At 42.4% G+C, this 10,362-nt stretch overlaps 1 long non-coding RNA gene across 1 annotated transcript; it reads left to right on the top strand.

Annotated features, from left to right (window-relative positions):
- Positions 1-1,247: 1,247 nt before the first annotated feature.
- On the top strand, positions 1,248-9,137 carry LOC108443024. Its single transcript, XR_001859100.2, has 4 exons — positions 1,248-1,733; positions 3,134-3,269; positions 4,348-4,392; positions 5,594-9,137. It is a non-coding gene; the product is annotated as an uncharacterized LOC108443024 (long non-coding RNA).
- Positions 9,138-10,362: the final 1,225 nt, after the last annotated feature.

Genomic DNA, 10,362 nt, shown 5'->3' with positions numbered 1-10,362 from the left:
AGTCAATCATTGAACTAGGCCTAGGGTGTCCTGGTGCCATGTGCACTTATGGACATCCTTGTGTTCAAACATGGTGTTCGTTATGGACAAACTGTGGTTTGCACAGAAGTCCAAAAACTGAACACCACTCGGGTTCAGAACAGAGAGGCCATTCCTCCCAATCACACCCCTCCAGGTCACACACTGTCATTGCGCTAGTGAGCGTTGAAGTCCCGCCAGAAGGACAATAGAGTCTCCAGGAGGAGCACTTTCAAGCACCCTTCCCAAGGACTCTAAGAAGGCTGGGTACTCTGAACTGCTGTTCGGTGCATAAGCACAGACAACAGTCAGGACCCGTTCCCCAACCCGAAGGCGTAAGGAAGCTACCCTCTCGTCCACCGGAGAAAACCCCAACATACAGGCACCGACTCGAGGGGCTCTGAGAAAGCCCACACCTGCCCGCCACCTCTCACCATGGGCAACTCCAGAAAAGAATAAAGTCCAGCCCCTCTCAAGGAGATTGGACCCAGAGCCCAAGCTGTGTGTTGAGGTGAGCCCGACTATATCTAGCCGGTATCTCTCAACCTCCCGCACCAACTCAGGCTCCTTCCAGTGTGCTCACTGCCCCCTAGTGTGTGTGTTCACTAGTGTGTATGTGGTGTTTCACTTCACGGATGGGTTAAATGCGGAGGTGGAATTTCCCCGTTTGTGGGATCAAAAAAGTATCACTTATACCCAGCCACCAGACGCTCGCTGGCGAGCCCCTCCCCCAGGCCTGGCTCCAGGGTGGAGCCCCGGTAACCCTGTTCCGGGCAGGGTACACGAGTCCTGTTTTTGTGTTTTCATACTAAGTCAGAATTATGACATTGTAATGAGTAAGTCATTATAATGAGATACTAAGTCAGAATTATGAGATTGTAGTGACTCAGTAAGTCATTATAATGAGATACTAAGTCAGAATTATAAGATTGTAATGACTCAGTAAGTCATAATGAGATACTAAGTCAGAATTATGAGATTGTAATGACTCAGTAAGTCATTATAATGAGATACTAAGTCAGAATCATGAGATTGTAGTGACTCAGTAAGTCATTATAATGAGATACTAAATCAGAATTATGAGACTGTAATGACTCAGTAAGTCATTATAATGAGATACTAAGTCATAATTATGGAAATCGTTGTTTTGACTTATTAAATGTCTGTATTTGTTTATGTGCTCGTGTGGGGTTTATCTGAAGTCCGGACCGTGAAACGGACCCCGGAGCTGGACCTGTACCTGTGCGCGGTCACAGGCGGCAGCAGCGGCTGTCCGGGACTGGCGGCGCCTCAGCGCTGAAGAACTCCTCACTGTTTGGGTTTCGCTTCAGCGGCCTGCAGCTGCTAACGAGCTAACGAGCTGACTTCTCCTTCCGGCGGACCTCACCCTTCATACTTCACCGAAAGCTCGATGCTGATGTCGTCTTGAGTAACTACGGAGCACGATTTCCCGGATTAGTTCGAGATTCTCTCCCGCAAACCGTTTAATCGGCGATATAAAGGCTGTTAGCTGTGGTGCTAACAGGCTAACGACGCTGTGAGGATTCAGCGAGTTCGCTCGTCTTTTTTTCCTCTTCGCGACGATTTTCGCCCAGAAAAGTGTTTTCTTCAGACTTTTCACCCGAAACACGTCGTAAAACTGAGAAAACCCTTCGTTTGCCTTTTTTCGGCGGAGGTTGTGAAGTCTTTTGAGGCGTATTCACGAACAAAAGGGGGTAAGTTTGCTGTTGTTGTGTATTAAACTACATTAAAGGGGAATTCCACCAGTTTTTCAAAATGTCTACATAATTTAGTGGATTAGATGTATATGGTCATTCGGGGTGGTTTGGTGTTAAATGGTTCGGTTCGTAGAGAAACTCATTGTCTCAGCTGTCTTTACAGTGGTGGTGATAGGAACCGGGGGTCGCCATGACCGCAAGACAAAGCCATTTTATTTACTGTCCAGAGCCACCAGCGATCCTACACGAGTCTTCTGAGGGTTTATCTGTAATAATGATGGTAAAATAGGGATAAAAAGATCAAATAATAAGCTTTCTTTAGGGACTAGGTTGCCTTAGAACACCCTTTGTGTATCCCTCCACCATGATTGGATTAAAATAAATTGATTTAAATTTGTTTTAGGCCAACATTTAACCTCAGAACTGTCATAAACCGTCTCAGTCAGGCAGCAAATTCATAGCCATTTACTCTAATGACTTTCTTTTAGAGGTGGACGTCTGGTTCCTTAATCTTAGCCACACATTCGCATGGACAATAGTTATTTTCAGTTGTTTTCTCATCTCAAGTCATTTGTGTCATTATCAAGGCAAAACGGACGCTGTTTGATTCAGAATCTTGTGTTGGGATCATGGCATGAATATTTTGAGATCTTGAGAAAACAACATTTGATGATATTGTGGTCATGGCACAGCTGTCTTGAGATAAATATCTCAAAATCTTGAACTCATTTGTTATATTGTTATATTGACTTTGCCAGCCATTCTCCTGAGAAGTCGTTATTTTGACTTTGTAAGTAAAATCTTTAAAGAACAAAGTAATTTTGATGTCAAGTTAAAATTTTGAGAAAAATGATTATTTAGAAGTTGACAGTCATTGTTCATGAGAAAATAAGTCATTATATTGATGCTATAAGTCAAAAAATATGAGAAAATCCACCTTTAATTTGAGTTACGAAGTCAAAAACTTGGGGAAAAAACATGACTTTGACATTGCAAGTCAAAAAAGTGTGAGAAAGTGATTTACTTTGCCACTGCCAATGTTTTAAGACACCAAGTCAACATTTTGGGAAAAGAAGTCATTATTTTGACTTTGTAAGTAAAAATTTTGAGATTAAGTCAAAGTTACGAGTAATTATTGCGACTTTGATGGTCATTGTTGTGGGAAAATGAGTCATTATATTGACATTGTAAGTCAAGAAATTATAAGAAGTCATTAATTTGAAATACGAATTTAAAAATTGATCTGATTTTTGACGTCGCAAGTCAAACGTTTGAGAAAATAAGTGAATATGAGAAAATAAGAGAAAATGATTCAACGTTGACTGTTGATCTCACGTGTGAAGGTGTGTGAATGTTATCCTGGTTATCCTCACGTCAGTCCTTTTCTCGTTCTACAGGTGCCAGGATGGTCTGCGAGCTCCTGCTCTCCTCTGTGTGGCTGCTGTTCGTCGTGTTCTGGGTGGAGACCATCAGCGTTTGGCTGTTTCTCTGTCTGTTCTATCAGGACAGAGCCTTCTACCACTGGGGTGACGGGTGAGCACCAGTCAGACTGACCCACATCTGCAGTCCCCGCTTCTTTATACTGTAGACGGGAAGAGGAATTCCACCAATCTTTTCTCAGATTTCCGGCATCATTAAATGATTTAAGATTTAATCAAACTCAATCCGAGTGGTTTGGTGTGAAACTAGTGTTTTTTCCCACTATTTTTCCATCATCAACATTCCATAAAACTCAGAAGACTCATGTAGGTTCTCTGGTGGTTCTGGATGGTAAATAAAATGTCTATATTTGTGTTGTCATGGCGACGTCTGGTTCCCATCACCACCACTGTAAAGACGTCTGAACCATTTCACACTAAACCACCATGAATCCCTCGGCTTACAGCTACGAGTTGTGCAGAAATTTTGAAAGATTAGTGGAATTCCCCTTTAAGATACAGCCTGGCCTTGTTTATGGAGATCTAATACACACTATTGGTTGTGTACTACAAGGCTGTGCTTCAGTTAATGCACACTTGCTTCAAATGTGTAAATAAGTCTACAGTATGTTGTACACTCACCAGCCACTTTATTAGGTACATGTTCAATTGCTTGTATAGCTAATCAGCCAATCACACGGCTGCAACTCACTGCATTTAGGCATGTAGAGGCGGTCAAGACAACTTGCTGAAGTGCAGACCGAGCATCAGAACGGGGAAGAAAGGGGATTTAAGGGACTTTGAACGTGGCGTGGTTGTTGGTGCCAGACGGGCTGGTCTGAGTATTTCAGAAACTACTGATCTACTGGGATTTTCACACACAGCCATCTCGAGGGTTTACAGAGACGAAAATGCCTTGTTGATGTGAGAGGTCAGAGGAGAATGGGCAGACTGGTTCCAGATGATAGAAAGGCAACACGAACTCAAGTAACCAACCAAAATCTCTGAGGAACGTTTCCAACACCTTGTTGAAAGTCTGCCACGAAGAATTAAGGCAGTTCTGAAGGCAAAAGGGGGTCCAACCTTTTACTAGCAAGGTGTACCTAATAAAGTGACCAGTGAGTGTATATTAAAGCAAATGTTTAATAAAGACTAATTACAGTTCTAATATATTCTGTTCTGCACTTTTACAGGGTCTTTGCTGATGATCCTGGTCAGATGCTCTACATGTTAAGCAGGTAATCATCACGGCGCATCAGTTTAAAGCCTTCCCTGCCATCTCATGCTGGTGGGATGGTCCTGTTTTTAGTAGATAATTGCAGATGTAAACGAACATCTTGGTCTGATTGCTGGCTACTACAGTAAGATGCATTCGGAATTGGCCACCATCGACCACAGGAAGCGTCATTCCTCCAGTGTGGTGTGGAGGTGGATGCTACAACAAGAAATATAACATCACAATGCTACAAGACGTTTTCACAATACATGATACAGGACAGTATTTACGAGGTTTCGTTTAGTTACGATGTTTGTGTGATACTGTTTTCTTATATTGCGTTAATGATGAGATTATGGACTGTAATGGCTTCTGTCCTAAATTCAGTCTTAAATGAAGTTGCCATGACAACAAAGCAGATAAGATCTCAGACTTAAGAGTTTTCTGTAAAACAGCCCCAGATCATATAAAGTGCAAACAAATGTCATACAAGAATCGATGTAGCCTGTCAATTTATAAACACAAACAACTTTTTCAACTCACTTGCCAAGTTAGCTGATGTTGTTTGGCAGCTACCAAGTGCTGGATGACAGCCTCCAGTTGAAGGTTTGAATTGAAAGCCTCCTTTGAAATGGAGTCTGAGCTACAGCGCAGTGGGGTGGTTGCCTAAAGGCCATGGAAGGAGATTTATTTGAGCAGTGAATTAATTTGAGCATGTATGTAACTGCTAATTTTTGCAAACCAGCAAAGGCCATTTCTCAAATGACGACAGTGCAGCATTATTGTGTTCGTGCTCTGTTCGATTTTTGTGAACTTCTGCCAGCGACATGAGCTCTCTGACCAATCACAGTTGTCTCTGCAGTTGGCATGGCGACAACCAAGCTGACGAAACTTTGTCCCAACAACTGGAACTTTTTGACAAATATCACGTGGATTTGTTCCCATTCTGCTTCAGAATGGATGAGACGGAGCTCAAACAGAGTTCCAGAGATCCAATCTGTATCCGAAAGCTCTCCAGCTCCGGAATGAGGTGGTGAAACTTTCCGTGCAGTTATACGTGTGATCTAATTAATGTATTGTTTGCTTTAAATCAGAAGTCAGGGCTGTCCGGTCGGAGGAGAGTTCAGGGGTAAATCTGTTGAGTCCTCATTGCTGAATTCTCCTGAGAAATGTTTTGTGTTTAAATGGCTCAAATGGCTCCGTTTTCTGTCCTCTTCTTTCAGAGTGGAACGTTCTGAGCACACCCAGACCTGAGGATGTGGGACAGCTGGGAACGTCAACCAACAGACCAAAACATTCCAGGCAGCAGAGGGATCACTGCGATGGGGGTGAAAATTGGCTTCCCGTCCACTTCTGCTGTCTTTCAACGACCTGCCCTGGGTGTGACGTGTCTTAAAGATGCCCGCGGCTGAGGATAGGAGCGTTTACGCTGAGCTTGAAGAGCTTAGATGGGCACGGTGAATGTAGAATCTGTCATGGTGTTTTATAAAATTGGGAACTCTGCCTGCATTTCTGTTTCCTGTCCCCTCAGAATTGGACCGGAAAAAATCTCTGGGGGACGTTTTCTCTGTTCTGGCGTGTTCTCAAATCGGGATTGTTTGCTAAGCCGTCTTTCGAAGGCTACCAGCTTTTGATTTGTTATTCTTGCAGTTTAGGGGCCGAGCAGGTGGACCTAGTGAAGGTGGGCTCCTGTAATGTCACGCCTCGTGTTAAAGCGGTGTTTTTAAATTCGTATGTAATCCTGTTAAGGTTCAGATCGGGGGCTCTCGCCTGTAACTCAAGCAACAGCTCTATAGCTGATTCGATTCCACCTTCAGTGGTTAATCCGTAGTAATGCTTCACGTTTTTGCTCAGTTTGAGACTTTGAGTCTCATTTTCACCTCCGATCAGTACAAAGTGGGGCCTTAAATGAAAAGTTTAGCTGTTGTTCTCGTCTTCAAAATCGGAAAGCTTGAAACAAGGGCTGAACAAATAAGTAAGAAATATGTAAAATGTAAAAAATGCTTATTGCGATTGCCTTAAAAGAAAAACACACTAGTGAATCAATAATGTAACGTAGTTCAAGTTTAGCCTTATTTTGACCAAACTTGCTTTGTTGCATTACATGAATATGAAGGTGCCACATAAAACCAGAAAGAACGACTTGGGGTTCCCGTTCCCTTAAGAGCTTTTCAATGGGACCATACCTGTAAATAAAATGTTTAAAAAGCCTAAAGGTTCTAGATAGTCCCCCCCCCCCCCCCCTAGAACCACACGTCTAAGCCAGGAACCATTTAGGAGTCTTTATTTTTGAGGGTGTCCAGAACCTCATCTGGAGCTGTGATTGGTCACGATGCTTACGGCACACAAATAGAAAAAAAACACTGATTGGATAGAGGCCTCATTTGCATATTGAAACTTTTTGCTTTACTAATATTGCACAGTCCAGTATTAGCAATTAACAAACGGTGTGTTGTTCAGCAGTACTTGAAACCACAAAGGGACCAAGTTACTTGAGTAAAGAATCTGGATCATTTAAAGCTGCACTATGTAAAAAAGAAGCATCACTACTGAGTCAGGGGGTTAAAAACAGGCTAAAACATGCCGCGAGTCGCCCCTGCAAAGCCTGAAATAATCATTTAAAAGTCGGAGGGAATTTTTCGCTCCACGTCATACGTCTTTACATATTATCGTCACACATACAGTCTCAAAAAGAAGGTCAGCCTCGATGTTTAAGTCGCAAATGACCTCAAAATTCATTCACATCCTCAATACGCCTGCAACAAACAGTTTTCTTTGTTGATTGATCTGTAGATTTTTTGTATTTATTTTTTTTGTCAATTCATTTATTAGTTGTTTGGTTTATAAAACGTCTGAAAATGGTGAAAAACGTCGACACCACAAAGGTATTCAGGTTGGTGTCACAGAGGAATAAAGAAACCAGAAAATATTTCAATTTAAGAAGCAGGAAACCGAATTTTAACTTTTTTTGTCTTCAAAAATTACTCAAACCAATCAATCAAATATCAAAGCAGTTGCAGATTAATTTAATAGTCAACAGCTAATCGATTCAGTGTTGCAGCTCTAATCCTCGGAAGAAGCGTCCTTCACCTTCAGTTTTGACTGATCTTTCGTCAGATTCAGTCGTTTGGAGAAGGGGTCCGAAGCAGAACACACGCTACAAAATGTTCTGTACGTTGGGAGTGCAGTAACACGTTTCCACCAGAGGGGTCTCCAAATCCCCAAATCTTACATAGCTTTAGCTCCAACACCAGGCCTCGAGATTGTGGAGGGTAATTTGTGCCGAATTGAGAAATCGCTGCAGTGGAGAAATGTGAAATGCAAGGTCCACAGCATCACTTTTCCACAGGTGATGTGCAGAATATGTGCCAACATTATGTTTTCGTCGCTTAACCGCTGTACCGGAAAACATGCATGAGGATTTGCATTTTAAAAACGAAATGTCAGAATTGTACGACGGCATTTTAGGGCAACTGTAATGTAAAAAAAGACTTGGAGAATAAAGTCGTAGTAAATGGAGGATAAAGTGGTCTGACTGTAGGGGGGCTGCTCTAACACTTTGGGGTCTCGGTCGCTGCACTGGCGCCAGAGCTCCACTCACTCCCGTCTCTCTGTGGGTCATTTTGATCATCATCCTTGCTGTCTGGGAAACTTCATGCCCTCTTTGAATGGGGGGAGATGGTCGTGTAGACGACCCTGCCTGAGACTCTCCTTCAACAACACAGACAGGCGGTTTCCTCCGAGTCCGTCTGGCTCTTTATTCTAGATAAACAGTTTCTTGCTCAGCTGTTTCAGCCGTTTCTTATACTAATAACAGGCTGGTGATAAAGTGTAACTCCACCAACTCTGCGCCCTTCGTTTAACACGGAGGTGCTGCCTTCCCCCTGCAAAGGCCACAATATTGCGACCTTTCCTGGTATTAATGCCACTTTAATGTCGTAATTCCACAACTTTTTTTTCTCATAATATTACAACTTCATTCTTGAAATGTCACAACTTTATTCTCAAAGTCTCGTAGTTTTATTTTTATTAAAAGTGGCCCTAAAACGCCGTCATAGGATTGAAAACAATGCGCCTTGAAACGTAATAAAGGCCTGACTGTGTTACTTTGCATTATGCAGTACTAAATCGACGTAGTGGATCTTTTACTTTTCATTTTGCCGTGTTTTCTGCATGTTGCTGCTTAAATTCAGTCCCGTGTGTGCACTGCATTTCACCGTTTTGGTTCCATTTCAGTGAGGCAGATACAAAATCGAGGTCAAGCTACGTGAAAAACAGTGTTGTGGGGGTTTCGCTTTTCATTTTGGCAGGTGTTCTGCACGTCATCAGCAGAAAAGTAATGTCGTCTGTGGATGGTTTTCCTTCTGTGGTGTTTACCTTTCATCTTGGCATGATTTCCTCTCTATATGAGACAAAAATGTGGGTGGGCCAACAAATCCGAGCATCACTGATCATAGAGATCTAGTCCAGATCGAGACGTCCTGGCCTTCCGTCAGGCGAAGGTAGAGATCTGACGTTTAATATTCATTCCGCTTGGTTCATGTACCTTTTTGTATGTGTTCTGTTTAAATATGAGTGAATATAAGTTTAAACCTGTCGTGCGATTCTTGATGAATTTTGTAACTGAGCTGTAGAGATGATGATATATGATTGTTTTTCATGGTGATGGTGCAACAGTGTTTGCACTGTTTCGGACTTTTGTTCTTTAGGAATTTCCTTCATAAATATTTTTTCTAAGCAATAAAATCAACATATTTGGCAAATTAATTGCTTGATTTTTTTTTTTTTTCCCCCGTTAGCAGAGGTGAGTAGCATCTAGATATCTTTGATAAAATACTATAAGGTTTATAACATTATGTAATATAATGTTTCCCCTCTTGTAGCATTCTTCTTATAGTAATCTACACTCAACCAGCCACTTTATTAGGTACAGTTCAGTTGCTTGTTAACACAAATAGCTAATCAGCCAATCGCACGGCTGCAACTCACTGCATTTAGGCTGTAGAGGTGGTCAAGACAACTTGCTGAAGTGCAGACCGAGCATCAGAACGGGGAAGAAAGGAGATTTAAGGGACTTTGAACGTGGTTGTTGGTGCCAGACGGGCTGGTCTGAGTATTTCAGAAACTGCTGATCTACTGGGATTTTCACGCACAACCATCTCTAGTGTTTACAGAGAACGGTCCAAAAAGAGGAAATATCCAGTGAGCGGTCAGTTGTGTGGACGAAAATGCCTTGTTGATGTGAGAGGTCAGAGGAGAGTGGGCAGACTGGTTCCAGATGATAGAAAGGCAACAGGAACTCAAATAACCAACCAGAATCTCTGAGGAACGTTTCCAACACCTTGTTGAAAGTGTGGCATGAAGAATTAAGACAATTCTGAAGGCAAAAGAGGGTCCAACCTTTCACTAGCAAGGTAGTCACTAAGGTGTACCTAATAAAGTGGCCAGTGCATGTATAATATAACAATTATTTGAATTAGTATTAGTATAGTATTTTCCATGACTGTTTAAATCTACTTATGATTGTTTTATGCATTTCCTAATGACTGAACTCCAATACACAATATGGCCAAAAGTATATGGACAACTGACCCTCAATCACCCCCATATGAGCTTGTTGGACCATTCCAAAACCAAAGTCATTAATATGGAGTTGCCCCACTCTTCCTGAGTGTGTCTGGCTATTTGTGTCCATTCAGTCAAAAGAGCATTTGTGAGGTCAGATACTGATGTTCTGGCTCACAGTCTCCGTTCCAGTTCATCCCAGTGGTGTTCATTGGGGTTGAGGTCAGGGCTCTGTGCAGGCCACTGGAGGTCCTCCACACCAAACTGGTCGCTCCATGTCTTTATGGAGCTGCTTTGTGCTCAGGGGTTCAATCAGGCTGGAACAGGAAAAGGGTCTTCACCAAACTGCTGACACACAGCTGGAAGCGTATAAACTGTGTGAAATGTCTTTGTGCTGTAACATTAACATCACCCGTCACTGGAACTA

The sequence above is a fragment of the Pygocentrus nattereri genome, chromosome 17 (assembly GCF_015220715.1).
Source record: "Pygocentrus nattereri isolate fPygNat1 chromosome 17, fPygNat1.pri, whole genome shotgun sequence".
Lineage (NCBI taxonomy): Eukaryota > Metazoa > Chordata > Actinopteri > Characiformes > Serrasalmidae > Pygocentrus > Pygocentrus nattereri.
Note: the sequence above shows the minus strand (reverse complement) of the source record. Positions and strands in the feature narration are given on the sequence as shown.